The following is a 21,165-nucleotide window of genomic DNA, read 5'->3' on the forward strand; positions in this document are numbered from 1 at the left end:
CTATAAATCAGGCTATGTCCCTGCCATGGCCTAGACGCTTCCTGAACATGGCCTGCACACCATGTCCCAGAAACTACCTAAAAATGCCTGAAAATCGGGCTGCATCCCGGACATGTGCTGTTCACCTTGTCCAAAAACTGCTTAGAAATGCCTGAAAATTTGACTACGTCCCTGGGTGTGGCCTACACATCGTGTGCCATAAACTACCTAGAAATGCCTAGAAATCTGCCCACGTCCTGGGCATGGCCTACACACCGTGTCCCAGAAATGCCAGAAAATATGCCTACATCCCTGACATGGCCTGCACACCTTGTCCCAGAAATTGCCTAGAAATGCCTAAAACGTGCCCGCATCCCCGACATGGTCTGCACATCGTATGCCTGAAGGTGCCTGAGAATGCTTGAAATTGTGCTTGCGTCCCTATTACTGCTAGGACGCAGCGCTGCCTTCGTGTCACATGACGAGCAAAAGTAAGCCTCGCGATGTTCTATCGATGGATAGTTGTCTGGAACATAAAATGATCGCTTGATAGAAGTTTATCATTCAAATTTAATACATTTTCAGTTATTTCCACACCATTTCACCTTCCTCTCGTCCCGTCCCCTGTTTCCGGGCATGCATCAACGTGTGAATCGAAATTGTTTTCAACAAAAGAGCAATTGCTCCTCAAATATTGTAATGCCCCAACCCCTAGTCGACCAGAACGCTACTTACTTTACTTAGCTTAACCGGTGGTTTAGTAATAAGTGTATACGTTTTAGTGGAAGCTTACATCTTTGGATAATAATTTAAATAACAATACTTCAAATACTTTAAACAAAAACACTGAATCATTTTTCAAAACAAACAAATGTAAGAAAACATAACTTGTTCTCGCATTCTGCGTTATTCAAAACTTTAAAGAAATAACATTGGAAAACATTTCATAAAAATAAATCCAAATCACTTATTCACCAGATTTCCATGAGCTCGTTGCATTACTCTCCATCTTCTCCTCCATCCATGCCCAAGGTAGAATTCCTTCAATCTATAGGGATGAGATTAAACCCGTGAGTTGAAAAAACTCAATAGGTGTCATAGGTGCATTCGTGATCAAGCTATACATTTCAAAATATTAACTTTATAACTTTTCATACATGCCGTACCGGGAGACATCATTTGACATGAAGGGGTATGCCGTAGCCGAGGGCACCATTTGACATACGAACATTTTTTTCAACATAGAGGGGTATGCCATACCAAAGTACCATTTGACATACAACCATTAACATAGAGGGACATGCCGTACCAGAGTACCATTTGACATACAAACATTAACATGAATCGAAACTTATAACTTAACACGATTAAACACATTGCACCTCTACCTACCTTGATTGATGCTTTTGAAACTTTGAGAACTTGGATTGAAAATTTCGATGAAACTTGGACGTTGAAAGAAATGCACTCCTTGGATGTTATAAAACTGTTGAGAATTGATACTTAAAAACGCTTCTTAAACTTCTAGGAAAAATAGTTTTCCTCCCTCTCTTTTTCTCTCTTGGAAACTCTTTATTTAGCATGCAAAAGCTCTTGCTTTTGGTGTGAGAAAAAATGAGTGAAATGAGGTCTCTATTTCCATAACTTAAAGCAAATAAAGGGTCAAATTTTATTTAAGAGAGAAAACATGGGTGCCATTTAAGTTTGAGGTTAAATGCTTCAATTTAGTGGGGTTTTTATTGCCAAAAATGTGGGTGGCCATTTGAGAAAATAATTGATGAAAATAAATATTTAAATTCTAGAGAAAAATGAGAATTTTCATTTCAGACAGTTTCGGTCGACCGGTTGTAGTCCGTTGACACTGCACAGCCTTCAGTGTTTCTATCATAACTTCTTCTCCTGATATCCGATTGAGGTAATTCAAAATGCGTTGAAAAGAAAACTCAAAGAGCTACAATTTTTATTGAGATAAAATTTTCCAAATAGAAAGTTTCCTATGTCAAAAATAGGTCTCGAATGAGACTAAACATCTGTAGTATACTTTAGTCATCCAATATTCATGTCTTAGTGCCACTAAGGTGTCTATAATTATTTGGGGTTCTACAAATATTTGATGATAACGAGCCTCCCATGATTTTTGGGGATTTTTCCCCATTTGTTTTCCATTTTTCCCTATTTTTAAAGATTTTTAAGTAAAAATTAAAAATATTTTTTTCGAGATCCCATTCAACATATTTTCATTGCCAAAATTTTTTTCTAAAAAATCATCACCAAAAATCATATAGAAAATGGAAAAGAAATAGTATGATTTCTTAGCCCGTTGATATCTACTCCTATCTCTTGGGGTTTTTTCTCAGAAGTTTATTATAGGGGAGAGGGATGCGTGAAAGGTAATAAGTAGCATGTGCAAGCAGTTGTAGGGAGCAACTACCTAAGGGTAGCTTGTGTCCCTTTAAACTTTGGAGCCTTGGGGACCGACACATGCCGGCTCGAGCAAGTTTTTCGTCCGACGATGGTGCTTCTCCGGCGATACGTCGACAGATGATCCTCCAGCAGCACCTAGATAGAAGGCATGCATGGGCATGAAATCACGTTGCGTGTCAAAATATGGCCCCAAATTTTCTCACAATTGCCTATTTCGGTCCAAAAATGGAGTAAAGACCCGACGAGAGTAGGAGGAACAATCCGGATGGAGGGCATACGTGGGGACGAGAAATCACGTGATGTGTCGATCGATTTGCCTAGGCATAAGACACACATTACAATGTAGTTCTCCCAACTTCCCAATGTCCGATCAGTTGGTGTGAAATTGTCCCGAATTGAGACCATCGTGAGGCCCAACGATGTAGGATGGAGAGCATGCGTGGGGACGAAACCGCGCGGTGTGTTGATCGACTGGCCTAAGCATAAGACACATGCTACAACGTAGTTCCTGCAACTTCCCAATGTCCGATCGAGTGGTGTAAAACTATTCAAAAATGAGACCATTGAAAGGCATGATGATACAAGACATAGGATGTACGTGGGGATAAAACCACGTGATGTATCAATTGATTGGCCTAGGCATAAGATGTACGTTGCAACTAGTTCTCACGAATGCACTCCATCCGATCGGGTTGCCTAAAAATCCATCAAAACTCGTGCTTTACGGGCTGCATTACCTTGGGATCATCTCGTGCTTCATTCACATGATAGGAGGATCAAAACATGGGCACCAAAGTAAGACGTTATCGTCGGCGAGTACGTGCAGTACCCCTTGGGCATGGTGTGCAAGGGAACGTGTTTAGTGCTCTCAATTATGACAGTTATCGCACTGTGAACTCACATTTTGGCCCTTTCCCAACATGGGCTTTCCACCCATGTGTGACATTGAATCTCGATCTTCCTTGAAAATCAGGCCGAAGCTAGATGCTTACAGCCTACGTTGGCTCGATACCAGATGCTGCTCATTTGCAAGATGGGAGGACCAGGACGTAGGCACCGAAAGAAACATTGTCGGGCATGCGGTACCCCATGGGCACGGCTCATAGGGTATTGCAGTAAGTGCTCGTGACTGTGATCGTCATCACATTGCGAACTTCGACGGCACGATTCAACCCCTTGCCAACACAGGCTTCTCACTCGTGTGCCTAAAAGTGGCGAATCCATCTTGATCTTCCCTCGATCCATTCTTAGCTTGCCTCCTATAGAGGGTAAGCAAAATATTAGCATCAAAGAAAACGTTGTTCGAAGCATGTTGTGCCCTTCAGGCATAGCATGTTGGGCAACGTAGTAGGTGCTCACGATCACGATCATCGTTGCACGATAAATTTCGATTGGTTTCTCAATAATCTCTTACTGTACGTAGTGGGACATGCTCCGGCTCAGCTCGTCACTTGTTTGTGAACTTTTAGGTTGGCGGACATGTGTGAGCTTTGTTTGGGCATCGTGTGCATAAAGCACGTCAGTTACGATCCGCGTGTTTGAGTACATTGGATCCCTACTCTGGCAGCGACAACATCCTCCTCACACCTGTTCATTGGGTGCTCGAATTTCACATTTGGTCATCTCCATCTCGATTCCCTGTGCTGTATGCCCATTACGACGGTATCTCTTTGCCTAAAATGACCTTGTTTTGCTCGAATTCTCGGATGTGGAACACTGAGTGGGTACGAGGACGCGGATCCTCCGATTACCCATGTAAATGACATTCTTCCTCATCCTAGACCTCCGCCCTCGCGATGTCGACATCAAAGAGGAATGCTTCTTGGTTGATCCTGTCAGTAGTCATATGCTTGTCTCAAAGATTAAGCCATGCATGTGTAAGTATGAATTAATTGAGACTGTGAAACTGTGAATGGCTCATTAAATCAGTTATAGTTTGTTTGATGGTAGTTGCTACTCGGATAACCATAGTATTTCTAGATCTAATGCGTGCAACAAAACTCAACTTCTAGAAGGGATGCATTTATTAAATAAAAGGTCGACGTGGGCTCACCCGTTGCTACGATGATTCATGATAACTCGATGGATCGCATGGCCCTCGTGTTGGAGACGCATCATTCAAATTTTTGCCATATCAACTTTCGATGGTGGGATAGTGGCCTACTATGGTAGTGACAGGTGATAGAGAATTAGGGTTTGATTTCAGAGATTGTCCCTTTTGTTGACGATGCGCTTCTGGCCTTAACTAGTTGGGTCGTGCCTCCGGTGCTATTACTTTGAAGAAATTAGAGTACTCAAAGTAAGCCTATGCTCTGGATACTTTAGCATTGGATAACATTATAGGATTTCGGTCATATTACGTTGGCCTTCGGGATCGGAGTAATGATTAACAGGTAAAATTGGAGACAATCCTATTTCATAGTCAGTGATGAAATTCTTGGGTTTATGAAAGATGAACAACTGCAAAAGCATTTTCCAAGGATGTTTTCATTAATCAAAAATGAAAGTTGGGGGCTCGAAGATGATCAGATATGGTCCTAATCTCAACCATAAACGATGTCGACTAGGGATCGACGGATGTTGCTTATAGGACTCCGCTGGTACCTTATGAGAAATCAAAGTTTTTGGGTTTTCAGGGGGAGTATGATCACAAGGCTGAAACTTAAAGGAATTGATGGAAGGCCACCACCAAGAGTAGAGCCTGCAGCTTAATTTGACTGAGAATGGGGAAACTTACCAGGTCCAAACATAGTTAGGATTGATAGACTAAGAGCTCTTTCTATTAAATGTAAATATCATTGATAAAAAATGTTCCATATACAAGTACATCGGGCATTTCCAAGCAATCAAAAGTACATTAACACATACAATTACTCTGGGCATAACCAGAAAATACAAAATAAGTGAAGTGCATAAAAAGTCATAGAGCACTAGCAAGTGTAGTCATAGATCTCTTGATGCCGAGCCATCGCCTAATATTTCCCCATAATGTAGATGTGATGGACCATTTAAAGAAAAGATGGTTGCAAGTTTCCACCAAATGCCCACAACATACACAATTACAATCAACGTCCAGGAATTGTACTTTTTCTTTAGTTAGGAGTTTGGATTGAACCCCTAACTAAAGTAAAAAGGAAACCTTCATAGTGATGCACGATTTCCAAACTTTAGCTCCCCAAGTCTTCAATGTACCTAAGGGCCTAAATAAATTATGAGCAATTTTCGTGCATTGACTGAGAATGGGGAAACTTACCAGGTCCAAACATAGTTAGGATTGATAGACTAAGAGCTCTTTCTATTAAATGTAAATATCATTGATAAAAAATGTTCCATATACAAGTACATCGGGCATTTTCAAGCAATCAAAAGTACATTAACACATACAATTACTCTGGGCATAACCAGAAAATACAAAATATGTGAAGTGCATAAAAAGTCATAGAGCACTAGCAAGTGTAGTCATAGATCTCTTGATGCCGAGCCATCGCCTAATATTTCCCCATAATGTAGATGTGAAGGACCATTTAAAGAAAAGATGGTTGCAAGTTTCCACCAAATGCCCACAACATACACAATTACAATCAACGTCCAGGAATTGTACTTTTTCTTTAGTTAGGAGTTTGGATTGAACCCCTAACTAAAGTAAAAAGGAAACCTTCATAGTGATGAACGATTTCCAAACTTTAGCTCCCCAAGTCTTCAATGTACCTAAGGGCCTAAATAAATTATAGGCAATTTTCGTGCTGAATTTATGCTCAACCGAATAGCCAAGATTTTTATCCAAAAAAACCAGAAACCGCCTGTGAAATGAATTGTCTGGCCATCTCTAAGCCTGTCCAGATTCTGCCTAGGTTGGGGTATGTTCTATGCATGCCCAGCAAGGATATTCTATTCCAAATCAGTTTGTGGAGATAGGATACTACCACCATCCATCTGACCTGACGCCACAAGCTATCCATTTTATAAAATCTGTTTTGCAACAACTTTTTCATGCAAAATGTCTCTGATTTTCAGCAGATTCTTGAAGAGTGAAGAATGATCCTTTCTAGGACAAAACTCCCAATTGAAAGTCCCATTAAGATATACTTGATGAACCCACCGAATCCATAGAGTGTCCTTTTTATGTTGAATGTTCCAAGGAAATTTAGCAAGTGATGCTAGATTCCAACTGCTCAAGTCCTTTAATCCGAGACCTCCTTCCTCTTTTGGAAGGCAAAGACCCTTCTACACAACCAAAGGCTTCTTTGATCCCAAAAGGAATTTTTGACAAAGGCTAAAATCCTTGAAATAATTGTAGCCAGGATGGGGAAGATAGAAAGCCAAAAACATTCGACTCCTTGAAGCACCACCCTAATGAGTTCCACTTTGCCGGGATAAGATAAGGATGAGCAATTCCAAGCTCCAATATAAGCCGTAATTTTTTCAAGGAAAGAGCGTAAGAACTCACTTTGAGTTTCTCCAAGGCAAAAGGAATACCTAAGTAACGAAAAGGCGTAGTCCCCTTCGAAAAATTAGACATTTCCAAGATTCTTTCAAGCTCATACCCATAATCCCAGCTGTGTATAAGCTAGATTTCAATGTGGTAGTCTTCAAACTGATGTTAAACCAAACTTTTCAAGGCAATTCATGAGAATTTCCACGAACATAGCATCTTCCCTTGAAAATAACATCAAGTCATCCGCAAAAGCCAAATGGGTTATCTTAAGGGGACCACATTTCGGGTGATAATTAAAATCACAATCATTTGTAGCATCCTTGATCATTTTAGAAAAATATTCAAAACAAAGCACGAACAAGAAAGGAGAAAGTGGATCACCTTATCGAAGACCTTTCTCGCCTTTGAAAAATCCATGCATACTCCCATTCAAAGCAACAGAATATATTGGAGTGTTAACACATTCCATAATCCATTGAACAAATCTCAAAGGAAATTTCAGCCCTTTAAGCACACTTTTGAGAAAGTTCCAACTAATCGAGTCATAAGCTTTCCCTAAATCAATTTAAGGAGGTATCTTGGAGCAACCCTCTTTCTATTGTATTGTCTCGAGAGTTCTTGAGCAAGATGAATATTTTTTATCATGCTTCTATCTTCAATGAAAGTAGCTTGTGCTTGGTCCACTATGTCTCCCAACATAGGCCTCAATCTAGATGCAAGGATTTTTGTGATCACTTTATAGATCACATTACAACAAGATATCGATCTATAATTCCCAACACTAGGTACATGAGTAGACTTTAGCACCAAAGCAATGACGGCATGGTTGAATCATGTTCAATACACCCCCATGCACTTTTGAAAAAACATGAAGTGTACCCATCTAGGTCGGGAGATTTATCATCTCCAATCCCAAAAAGAGCATCTTTAATCTCATCAATAGAAATGTCCCGAACCAATGCGTTGCTTTTTGTCAAAGATACCAAAAGACCATTGCAAATAATGTCATTGTCAATCGGTCGAACAACCTCATATTTCCAACAAGTTGGTATAGAAATTGACAAATTCCAAAGCAATTTGGTCTTGTGAAGTGGTGAACATCCCATCCTCTTTAAGAATAGGAGCAATGAAATTCCTCCTAGAGTTCCTTTTAACCATTGAGTGAAAAAACTTTGCACATTTATCACTTTCCTTAAGGAAGATGCATTTTACCTTTTGATAATAAAAACTCCGCTCCGCTTCACATAAACCAACAGCCTTCTTTCTCAACTTAGCAACCAAAAGTTGAAAATTCACATTCATGGACTGATCATGTAATTGTAATTGGGCAGCCTCTAATTAAATTTTACCTCATTTTCCCTCGTCAAAATATGCTCAAAATGCTTATTATTAAGCTCCTTCAAAGTTCTCTTTAGTTTACTCAATTTTTGCAAAGGATATTGTTTCGTCCCTCGTACATCAAAATTCCAACTAGCTTGAATGATATCATGGATGTCCATATACTTAGTCCACATATTAAAAAACTTGAAAGGTTTTTTTCGCCCCCAATACGGTCATGAATGGAAACAATACAAGGGGAATGATCGGAAAGACAATCGAAGGGTAGAAAATTTGCAACAACATATGCCCCATTTTGTACCCAAATATCATTGACCATTGCCCTATCAATTTTGCTCCAAATTGAACCATTAGTCCACGTGTAATAACAACTAATAGACCGTACATCCATTAGACCCACATGAAGCCAACAATATCTAAGATCCTTGATTTCATAAAGGGTAACATCCGCCCCATTACATTTCTCATCAAATTTAAGAGCATTATTGTAGTCACCAAGAATCAAGCATGATGATGAGACATTAGCATTGAACTCCATAATGTTGTTCCAAAGTGGTCTCTGGTTAACCATAATATGAAATCTATAAACAAAACTAACAAGAAAGGTATAAGATGTTACCTTGCAAGTACCTTAACACTGAATGATTTGTGGATGAACCTCCATCACATCCAAAAATACTTTGGACGGATTCCACAAAATCAAGATACGTCCGGCTCTATGACTTCCAAAATTGTTGACATGCATGAAGCCATCGAACTTATTCCTCGAAATCCTCATCAATTTTCGATCCCCCAACTTTGTTTCCAAAATGCCCATAATATCAATCCAATGTTGCTGGATAAATTCACAAATCCCATTTTGTTTAAGGGGTGGATTCATACCCCTAATATTCCAAAATGCATGCTTCATGACGTTGAAGCAAGGGATGTACCCTTCTTCTTAGCAACTTTAGTAATCGGTTTTCTTTGCTCAACAACAATACCTTTGAGCTTCTCATTTTCAGCAATTTTTGGTTCTGCTTCATTGACATTTGCTAAAGAATCTACCGAAGAAATAGGTGCTGAAGACCGAGCATTATTCTTTCCATGAGTTGCCCGATTTTTCTTGCTACCAACCTCTACAAATGGCACTTCTTCCTGACCCAAAATCTGGGCTTGCTGGTCATCAATTAAGTGATCTGAATTTTGGTTAAGAGGCTGCCTTTGTTGTTCAACAAAAATCCCAGATTGCTGTCCATTTACTTTTCCACAATCTGTCGATTTAGTAGACAGTGGCTGTGAGATTGCAGCTGATTTTCCAGCCTATTTTTTAGTCCCCTGAGCATCCCGAGTTTGTATATTAGTAGATACTCCAATTTTGTCTATACCTTTGTCTACCCCTCCATGTTTTACATTGCATCCAAGAGAAGTATGACCGAAGATTTTGCAAGAACCACAAAATTTTGGTTCGTGTTCAAATATAATTTCGTGTTCCCTCAGCATTCCATTTGGAAGTCTAATCTTAACCTCCTGCACAAGGTCGATAGAAGCATCAATTTCCATAAGAGCTCTGGCATACGAAAGCCGATCTCTAATTGTCGTAATTTTGTCGGTTGAGATGGGTTTCCCAACCTTTGACACAATTTTGCCCAAGGCATTCGTATTCCAAACTTCCAAAGGCAAACCCGGTAGGTTTATCCACACTGGCATAGTACTCAAGCCCAGGGCAGGGAGTCTGCACAAACCAGATAGTCAAACATTGACCAAGTAAACCTAAAACTGAAACAAATCAACCACCAACCCCTGACACAAGGCAGATGATAGGAAGGCAGCAGAGAGACCAGAGACAAATTTAAAATCTGTGAGCACCAATACATACACAATAGGTACAGCAAGCAAATAGTGAGAACACCAAGAACCTGGAGCAAGAGAATGCCAATGGAGGTCGAAAAGAAATCCCAAAACCTAGTCGAGGTAAGTAAAACACAAGAAAGCAGCAGAACACACTGGAAATTGGAAGACCAAGCTATGGAGAAACCAATAAGAAGAGAACCACAACCAAAGAAAGACCTGAAATGTAAGCTGAAAGTCTAGGATGAGCAAAAAAAAAATTGAAGCGAAAGTCCTGAGAATCTAAACAAGTCGAGAGAAACACAAACTTCCAGCAACAGCAAAAGGATAACCAGAAAAATGAGCAAAATGAAGCACCCAAAAATTGAATGCAACTGAACGACTTCAACAGACCATCAAAAAGCAATAACTGAATTTGACCAAGGCTGTGATAGAAACAGCAAGAACACTGTCCAGAAATCCCATCGAACTTGAACTGAAAACCAACCTACAGTATAAATCTTTGTACTTTACACTATGAGTAGACGACTCACGTTGAAAATAAGTTGCCCAGAAATAGGCAAAAGTTGTCCCCAAACCNAATTCCAACTAGCTTGAATGATATCATGGAAGTCCATATACTTAGTCCACATATTAAAAAACTTGAAAGGTTTTTTTCGCCCCCAATACGGTCATGAACGAAAACAATACAAGGGGAATGATCGGAAAGACAATCGAAGGGTAGAAAATTTGCAACAACATATGCCCCATTTTGTACCCAAATATCATTGACCATTGCCCTATCAATTTTGCTCCAAATTGAACCATTAGTCCACGTGTAATAACAACCAATAGACCGTACATCCGTTAGACCCACATGAAGCCAACAATATCTAAGATCCTTGATTTCATAAAGGGTAACATCCGCCCCATTACATTTCTCATCAAATTTAAGAGCATTATTGTAGTCACCAAGAATCAAGCATGATGATGAGACATTAGCATTGAACTCCATAATTTTGTTCCAAAGTGGTCTCTGGTTAACCATAGTATGAAATCTATAAACAAAACTAACAAGAAAGGTATAAGATGTTACCTTGCAAGTACCTTTACACTGAATGATTTGTGGATGAACCTCCATCACATCCAAAAATACTTTGGACGGATTCCACAAAATCAAGATCCGTCCGGCTCTATGACTTCCAAAATTGTTGACATGCATGAAGCCATCGAACTTATTCCTCGAAATCCTCATCAATTTTTGATCCCCCAACTCTGTTTCCAAAATGCCCATAATATCAATCCAATGTTGCTGGATAAATTCACAAATCCCATTTTGTTTAAGGGGTGGATTCATACCCCTAATATTCCAAAATGCATGCTTCTTGACGTTGAAGCAAGGGATGTACCCTTCTTCTTAGCAACTTTAGTAATCGGTTTTCTTTGCTCAACAACAATACCTTTGAGCTTCTCATTTTCAGCAATTTTTGGTTCTGCTTCATTGACATTTGCTAAAGAATCTGCCGAAGAAATAGGTACTGAAGACCGAGCATTATTCTTTCCATGAGTTGCCCGATTTTTCTTGCTACCAACCTCTACAAACGGCACTTCTTCCTGACCCAAAATTTGGGCTTGCTGGTCATCAATTAAGTGATTTGAATTTTGGTTAAGAGGCTGCCTTTGTTGTTCAACGAAAATCCCAGATTGCTGTCCATTTACTTTTCCACAATCTGTCGATTTAGTAGACAGTAGCTGTGAGATTGTAGCTGATTTTCCAGCCTATTTTTTAGTCTCCTAAGCATCCTGAGTTTGTATATTAGTAGATACTCCAATTTTGTCCTTACCTTTGTCTACCCCTCCATGTTTTACATTGCATCCAAGAGAAGTATGACCGAAGATTTTACAAGAACCACAAAATTTTGTTTCGTGTTCAAATATAATTTCTTGTTCCCTCAGCATTCCATTTGGAAGTCTAATCTTAACCTCCTGCACAAGGTCGATAGAAGCATCAATTTCCACAAGAGCTCTGGCATACGAAAGCAGGTCTCTAATTGTCGTAATTTTGTCGGTTGAGATGGGTTTCCCAACCTTTGACACAATTTTGCCCAAGGCATTCGTATTCCAAAATTCCAAAGGCAAACCCGGTAGGTTTATCCACACTGGCATAGTACTCAAGCCCAGGGCAAGGAGTCTGCACAAACCAGATAGTCAAAACATTGACCAAGTAAACCTAAAATTGAAACAAATCAGCCACCAATCCCTGACACAAGGCAGATGATAGGAAGGCAGCAGAGAGACCAGAGATAAATTTAAAATCTGTGAGCACCAATACATACACGATAGGTACAGTAAGCAAACAGTGAGAACACCGAGAACCTGGAGCAAGAGAATGCCAATGGAGATTGAAAAGAAATCCTAAAACCTAGTCGAGGCAAGCAAAACACAAGAAAGCAGCAGAACACACTGGAAATTGGAAGACCAAGCTATGGAGAAACCAATAAGAAGAGAACCACAACCAAAGAAAGACCTAAAATGTAAGCTGAAAGTCTAGGATGAGCAAAAAAAATTGAAGCGAAAGTCCTGAGAATCTAAACAAGTCGAGAGAAACACAAACTTCCAGCAACAACAAAAGGATAACCAGAAAAGTGAGCAGAATGAAGCATCCAAAAATTGAATGCAACTGAACGACTTCAACAGACCATCAAAAAGTAATAACTGAATTTGACCAAGGCTGTGATAGAAACAGCAAGAACACTGTCCAGAAATCCCACCGAACTTGAACTGAAAACCAACCTACAGTATAAAATCTTTGTACTTTACACTGAGCAGACGACTCACGTTGAAAATAAGCTGCCCAGAAACAGGCAAAAGTTGCCCCCAAACCACAGATTAGAGCAGAATCTAGTAATAAACAATATGTTTAAATTCAATTTTCACCAAAGATTAGTAAAAGTCAAACCAAAACACAAGAAAATTCATAAGAAAACTCTCAAGACAAGTGGCCACCGTGTGGGATTTTCTCTCAATAGGTTGAGAGCATCTCTCTCTAACTAACTTTTATTGAGAGCTCTTTCTAGATTCTATGAGTGGTGGTGCATGGCCATTCTTAGTTGGTGAAGCGATTTGTCTGGTTAATTTCGTTAACGAACGAGACCTCAGTCTGCTAACTAGCTATGCCGAGGTAACCCTTTGTTGCCAGCTTCTTGGAGGGACTACGACCTTTTAACCCGTGGAAGTTTGAGGCAATAACAGGTCTGTGATACCCTTAGATGTTCTGGGTCACAAGCGCACTACATTGATGCATTCAACAAGTTTATAGCCTTGGCCAACAGGTCCGGGTAATCTTTGAAATTTCATTGTGATGGGGATAGATCATTGTAATTGTTGGTCTTCAACAAGGAATTCCTAGTAAGCATAAGTCATCAGCTCATGTTGACTACGTTCCTACCCTTTATACACAATGTCCATCGCTCCTACTTATTGAATGTTCTAGTGAAGTGTTCATATCGCATCGATGTGGGTGGTGTGCTACCCTCGACGTCATGAGAAGTCCACTAAACCTTATCATTTAGAGAAAGTAAAAGTCGTAACAAGGTTTTCGTAGGTGAATCTATGGAAGGATCATTGTTGAAACCTACAAATCAGACCCAAAACTCATTCCATGACACGCGCGGGAGGACAACGGTTATTCGTGTGTCGATCGGGAAATAGACTGGGAACGACTACTTCGAGGACCTTTCTCGAGCATCAACCAGTCGACTCAGAACTAGTATGGACAAGGGAAATTCAGTTGTTTAATTAAAATAAAGCATTGTAATGGTCTCCGCGGATGCTCACGAAATGTGATTTTTGCCCAGTGCTCTAAATGTTAAAGTGAAGAAATTCAACCAAGCGCGGGTAAACGACTAGAGTAACTATAACTCTCTTAAGGTAGCTAAATGCCTCGTCATCTAATTAGTGACGCACATGACTAGATTAACAAGATTCCCACTATCCCTGTCTACTATCTAGTGAAACCACAGCCAAGGGAATGAGCTTGGCAAAATCAGCAGGGAAAGAAGACCCTGTTGAGCTTGACTCTAGTCTGACTTTGTGAAATGACTTCAGAGGTGTAGGATAAGTGGGAGCCAAAAGGAGAAAGTAAAATACCACCACTTTTAACATTATTTTACTTATTTCGTAAATTGAAAGTGGGGCACTGCCCCTCTTTTTGGACCCAAGGCTCACTTTGCGGGCTGATCCGAGCGAAAGACATTGTCGGTGAGGAGTTTGGCTGAGGTGGCACATCTGCTAAAAGATAATGAAGGTGTCCTAAGATGAGCTCAACGAAAATAGAAATTTCGTGTGGAACAGAAGAGTAAAAGCTCATTTGATTCTGATTTCTAGTACAAACACGAACCGTGAAAGTGTGGCCTAACGATCCTTTAGACCTTTGAAATTTGAAGCTAGAGGTGTCAGAAAAGTTACCATAGGGATAACTAGTTTGTGGCAGCCAAGCGTTCATAACAACATTGCTTTTTGATCCTTCGATGTCGGCTCTTCCTATCATTGTGAAGCAAAATTCACCAAGTGTCGGATTGTTCACCCACCAATAGGAAATGTGAGCTGGATTATGACTGAATGCCGATAGGCTAGTTTTATCCTATTATGATAGTGTCAAAGTAGTAATTCAACCTAGTATGAGAGAAACCATTGATTCACACAATTTGTCATCGCACTTGGTTGAAAAGCCAGTGGCGTGAAGCTACCATGTGTTGGATTATGACTGAATGACTCTAAGTTAGAATTTGGGCTAGAAGTGATGAGCGCATCTACCATTCACTTGCTGACCCGCAGTAGGGGCCTCATGGCCCCAGGGGCACATGTTGTTGGCAAAGCCTTTACAGCAGACGTGCTGCGTATGTCACCTTGAAGTACAATCTCCATCGACCTGTAGGCAGAATCCTTTGCAGACGACTTAAATACGCGACGGGGTATTGTAAGCGGCAGAGTGCCCTTGCCGTCCAAAAATGCCTGGAAATGAGGTTGCATCCTCATCGTGGCCCGAACGCGTCCCGAACATGGCTTGCACACAGTGTCGCAGAAACTGCTTAGAAATGCCTGAAAATTAGGCTGCGTCCTTGCCATATCCTGGACATGGCCTGCACACCGTGTCCCAGAAATAGCCTAGAAATGCCTAACAATAAGGCTCATCCTTGCCATGACTAGGACGCGTCCCGAACATGGCCTGTACACCGTGCCTAGAGACGGCCAAGAAATACCTAAAAATTAGGCTACGTCCCTGTCGTGGGCCGGACGCGTCTCGGACATGGCCTGTACATCATGTCCCAGAAACTACCTAGAAAAGCTTGAAAATCAGGTTGCGTCCTAGACATGTCCTACACACAGTGTCCCAGAAACTGCCTAGAAATGCTTGAAAATTAGGTTGCGTCCCTGCCGAGACCAGGACGCGTCCCAGACATGGCCTACACACCGTGCTTAGAAACTGCCCAGAAATGCCTGAAATTAGGTTGTGTCCCTACCGTGGCCTGGATGCGTCGCGAGCATGGCTAGTACACTGTGTCCCAGAAATTGCTAGAAATGCCTACCCTACCGCGACCTGGACAGGGCTACACACCGTGTCCCAGAAACTTCCTAGAAATGCCTGAAAATCAGGGTACGTCCCTGTCGCAGCTCGGACGCGTCCCAGACATGGCCTTCACACTATGACCCAAAACTACCCAAAAAAGTCAGAAATTCAGGTTACATCCCTGCCCTAACTCGGACACGTCCCGAATATGGCCAGCACACTGTGTCCTAAAAATGCCTAAAAATCAAGTTATGTCCCTGTCGCGTACTTAACAAGGCCTACACATAGTGTCCCAGAAACTACCTAGAAATACCTGAAAATCAGATTGCATCCCTGTCGTGGTCAGGACGCGTCCCGAACATGGAGTGCAAACCTTGTCCCAAAAACTGCCTAGAAAAGCCTGAAAATAAAGTTGTGTCCCTGTCGCGTCCTGGACATAGCCTATACACCGTGTCCTAGAAACTGCTTAGGGATGCCTAGAAATCAAGCTGCATCCCTGCCGCGACCAGGACACATCTCGAATATGACTTGCACACCGTGCCCAGAAATGCCTGAAAATCAGGCTGTGTCCCTATCTTATCCCAGATGCGTCCCATACATGGCCTGCACACCGTGTTCTGAAAACTCTCTAGAAATGCTTGAAAGTTAGGCTAAATCATGGACATGTCTTGCACGCCATGTGATATGACCCAGGAGTCAAGCCCCACGAAGGCAAGTGCGAGACGAGACCCGTTGATAGTCGATAGCGTACCAATGATGCGATCAAGGGCTAAAACAAGTGATGGGATTGGTTTTTTAAGAAACCATTGATGGAACCATGTTTAGGACTCAAAATGGAGCAACTTTCATGTTCGGGTTGAAGGCCGAATCAACTTGGATCAATTTAATTTCGAAGGCCGAAGACAAAGGAAAATGATAACCCTATGCGACCACATAGGCTTATGAGGCTCGCTGTCGTATGAATGCTAATGAAACTCAAAGGAGCCAACCTATGTGAACTATGCGACCGCATAGAAATAAGCATCGCGATCGCATAGGCCAAAATTTTTAGCGAATTTTCTATTTTTGGTAATTTTTCATATTTTGTTAGGTTTTTCGTCTTTTCCATAGTTTGGGGATTATGCTCGACTTTTGCACGATTTTTACCTAGTTTTTAGGTTTAGTATAAATAGGAGTTTTCATTCAATTGTAAGAAACTTTTGACATATTTTGATATTGAATTAAAGTGAAGCGTATTGTCTTCTCTTCATCATTCTTCATTAAACAACTTCAAACTTATCAAGTGTTAACTTGTGGTGTTCAAACAATCAGATTCAATTCTTAGATTGCGTGATCAAGGGGTCTTTCAAGTGTCATTCTTGTTGGGTTTTTTGGTTCGACTTTCTTTTGGATTAATCCTAAACTCTTGGATTAATTTGGCTTTCTTGGGTTCATCAATCTCGTTGTGGGTTTTGTAGTCAACGTTGCTATGGGGTTCGCATCAGTTGGTATCAGAGCAAGGTTCTAAATTAATTGAAGGTTATATCTTTTCATTACTTTTTAAGTCTTTTCTTGTTTTCTTCATTCTTCCCAATTTTTATTGTCATTCTTATGTCGTTAAATTATCGTCAATTTCAATTCATTGAGTTGTTGGTAGTTTAATCATATTTCTTTACAAGAGAAGTAAAAAAAAAGAGTACTGTTCATCTGTATAGTAAAAAAAATTTTGATATCATTATTTCTTTTTTTTTTTTTTTTACTACCAACACAAAAACAACTCTTGGAAAAAAGCCATATTGAGTGTTTTCAAGTGATATATTTGTGAGGCATATAAATTTATGTGACCTGATGTCGGAAAGAGAAGGTTCTAACTCAAGCCGAAATGGTAATGACAACAGTGCATCGGAGGACATGATACGAAAGTTTGAATGAGTACTTGGTGATGTTAGGGAGAAGATGGATAAGCAAGGGAAATGGATGGCACAAATAGGTACCACAATCGCTAATCTTATCTTGGGACAAGTGGAGATGTCTAATGCTAGGGGCCGGGTAGGCGTGAATCTAGGAGAGGAAGGCGAAATGAGTATCGTAGTGATGAGGATGATTTTTATGAAAATGACATTGATATGGGTCAAGCGAAGCATAGAGGCGATAGGATAGAAAGACGGGGTAGAGATAACTTGGGAGATGAAATAGATGATAATTTCGGGAGTATTAAAATGACTATTCCACAATTTAAGGGGAGAAGCGATCCGGAAGTATATTTAGAGTGGGAAAGGAAGGTTGAGATGATTTTTGAGTGCTATAATTATTCGGAGGAGAAAAAGGTAAAATTGGCAGTGCTTGAATTTGTGGATTACATGATATCTTGGTGGGATCAAGTACTTACATCTTATGCGGTTGCATTGGCTTATCATTTTCCTCTGTCTTCGGCCTTCGATATTAAATTGATCCAAGTTGATTCGACCTTTGACCCGAACATGAAAGTTACTCCATTTTGAGTCCTGGACATGGTTCCATCAATGGTTTCTTGAATGAGCAACCCCATCATTTGTTTAACTTGCATTACCCTTAATCGCGTCATTAGTCTACCATCGACTATCAACGGGTCTCATCTTGCACTTGCCTTCGTCGGTCTTGACTCTCGGGTCATATCACCATGCCCACAAACTACCTGGAAATGCTTGAAAATTAGGTTGCTTCCCTATCGTAGTGAGGACACGTCCCAAAAATGCCCTACACACCATGTCCCAAAAACTGCCGAGAAATGCTTGAAAATCAGGGTGCGTCCCTACCGCGTCCTGGACAAGGCCTGCACACCGTGTCACAGAAACTGCCTAGAAATGCATGAAAATTAGGCTACATTCCTACTTTGGCCAGGACACGTCCTGGACTTGGCCTGAGCACCGTGTCCCAGAAATAGCCCAGAAATGTCTGAGAACGTGCTTGCGTCCCTGATATGGTCTGCACACCGTGCTACCTTCATGTGCTTGAAAAAAGGTCTGCGTTCCCATCGCGGCTAGGATGCGTCCTGGACATGGCTTGCACACAATGTGCTATAAACTGCTAAGAAATGCCTAGAAATTTGCACACGTCATAGGCGTGGCCTACGCATCGTGTCCCAGAAATGCCCGAAAATGTGTTTGCGTCCCTGACATGGCCTGCACACCTTGTCCCAGAAACTGCCTAGAAATGCCAAAAAAGTGCCTGCATCCCTGACATGGCCTGCACACCGTGTGCCTGAAGGTGCCTGAGAATGCTTGAAAAAGTGCCTGCGTCCCTGCCACAACTAGGACACGGCACTGCCTTCGTGTCACATGAAGAGCAAAAGTAAGCCTCGCGGTGCTTTATCGTTGGATGGTTGTCGGGAACATAAAATGATCACTCGATAGAAGTTTATCGCTCGAATTTAATACATTTCGAGTGGTTTTCACCACATTTCATCTTCCTCTCGCCCTCGTCCCTTGTTTCCGTGCATACACGAAAATATGTGTGAATCGAAATTGTTTTCGACAAAAGAGCAATTGCTCCTCAAATATTTGATAATAACGAGCCTCTCATGATTTTTGGGGAATTTTTCCCATCAGCTTTCAATTTTTTTCGATTTTTCCCTATTTTTAACATTTTTTAAATAAAAAATAACAATATTTTTTGGTCGAAAATATTTTTTCAAAACGCCATTCAATTATACTTTCATCCCCAAAAAGAATTTTCTAAAAACTCATCATTGAAAATCCTACAGAAAATGGAAAAGAAATAATATGATTTCTCAGCCCTTTGATATCTACTCCCGAATTGGGTTTTCTCTCAGAAGTCTATTATAGGGGGGAGGAGGTGCATGAAAGGGAACAAGCAGCATGTGCAAGCTGCTGTAGGGAGCAATGGCCTATGGATGGCTTGTGTCCCTGCAAACATCGGAGCCTTGGGGACCGACACATGCCGGCCCTGGCAAGTTTCCCGTTCGATGATGGTGCTGCTCCGATGATACTATGGCCGGTGTGCCTACGATGGGCATCGGTAAAAGAATAAGTTAAACACATGACTACTACTACAATAGATCGATAGCCATGACAGCTCATGGAACTTTTGTATTTGGCTAAGAATTATCATAATTGCTACAAATATTATCATATATGGATAGTAGGATATCGAACACTTGACAAGATGGCCGTGTTTGTGGAAACAATTTGACCTCAAGACCTCCCTGACGATACATCATATATATATTAGTTTGAAAAACACTAGAAATTGTCTCAAAAATCATATAAATGCTCACACTATACAAATGGAAGCATTCATAGTGTATCCAATTATAACCTGGATGAGAATACCATACCGGGATAATCCACAAACTGAGCTTTCCTACCTCGCACAACTCGGGTAGGTAGCTGGCGTGGTGTTTCTTCTCATATTTTCTATCATAACCTACATGACGTCCGCATAACTAGCCGACCGTTATCGCTCCCTAGATTAACCCATCAATGGCAATGAAAACTGCACTTACATGAAAGTTGTTGAGTTACATTTATGTAACGCTTTCTTGGGAAATTTGATGCATATTTGTTAAGATAAATTTTAAAAACTTGTAATTACCTAAAAATTTGTACTTCATAGAAGGTAGGATAGCTCAGCCTTATGGATTAGCACAGTATGGTAATCTCATCCAGGTTACAATTGGTTACACTATAAATGCTTCCATTTGTATAGTGTGAGTATTTATAATATTTTTGAGACAATTTCTAGTGTTTTTCAAAATAATATATATTTGATTTATCGTCAAGGAAGTCACGAGGTCAAATTATTTCCTCGAACACGGCCATCTTGTCAAGTTTCGATATCCTACTATCCATATATGATAATGTTTGTAGCAATTGAGATAATTCTTAGCCAAATAAAAAAGTTTCATAAGCTTTCATGGCTATCGATCTATTGCAGCAGTAGTCATGTCTTTCACTTAGTCTTCTATTGGCATCGACATTGATGGGTTGATCGGGGGAGCGATAACTGTCGACTAGTATGGTGGATGTCATGTAGGTTATGATAGAAAACACGAGAAGAAATGCCATGCCAGCTACCCACCGTATCCCAGAAACTACTTAGTGTGCTTGCGAGGGGCATTGGTATGAACTACATGCAGCCTATGAGTGCCAACGTTCTTCACATGGATGGCAATTGGTGCTGCCTTCATGTACCTACATCCCGTGCTGCCTTCGTATGCCTGTGTCCCTGACATGGCCTACAAATCGTGTCCCAAAAATTGCCTAGAAATGCCAAAAAATAAGGCTACGTCCCTGCCGTGTCCTGGACATGGCCTGCACATCGTGTTCTAGAAACTGCCTAAAAATGCCTGGAAATCAGGCTGCATCCTTGCAGGGACAAGGACGCACCCCCGACATGGCCTACAGACCGTACCTAAAAGCTATCCAGAAATACTTGTCGTGTCCGGGACGTGTCCTGACATAGCCTGCACATCGTGTCCCAAAATTTGCCTAGAAATGCCTAAAAGTCAGGCTACGTCGAAGACTTGTCCTGCACACCGTGCCCATAAAACTACCTAAAAATGCCGAAAAATTAGGCTGCATCCCTACCGCGTCCTGGACATGGCCTACACACCATGTCCCAGAAACTACCT

At 40.9% G+C, this 21,165-nt stretch overlaps 1 pseudogene; it reads left to right on the plus strand.

The window, feature by feature from the left end:
• Positions 1 to 4,162: 4,162 nt before the first annotated feature.
• Positions 4,163 to 13,557, plus strand: LOC111373443 (annotated as a pseudogene).
• Positions 13,558 to 21,165: the final 7,608 nt, after the last annotated feature.

This window comes from Olea europaea, unplaced genomic scaffold (genome assembly GCF_002742605.1).
Source record: "Olea europaea var. sylvestris unplaced genomic scaffold, O_europaea_v1 scaffold1133, whole genome shotgun sequence".
In the NCBI taxonomy this organism is placed as follows: domain Eukaryota; kingdom Viridiplantae; phylum Streptophyta; class Magnoliopsida; order Lamiales; family Oleaceae; genus Olea; species Olea europaea.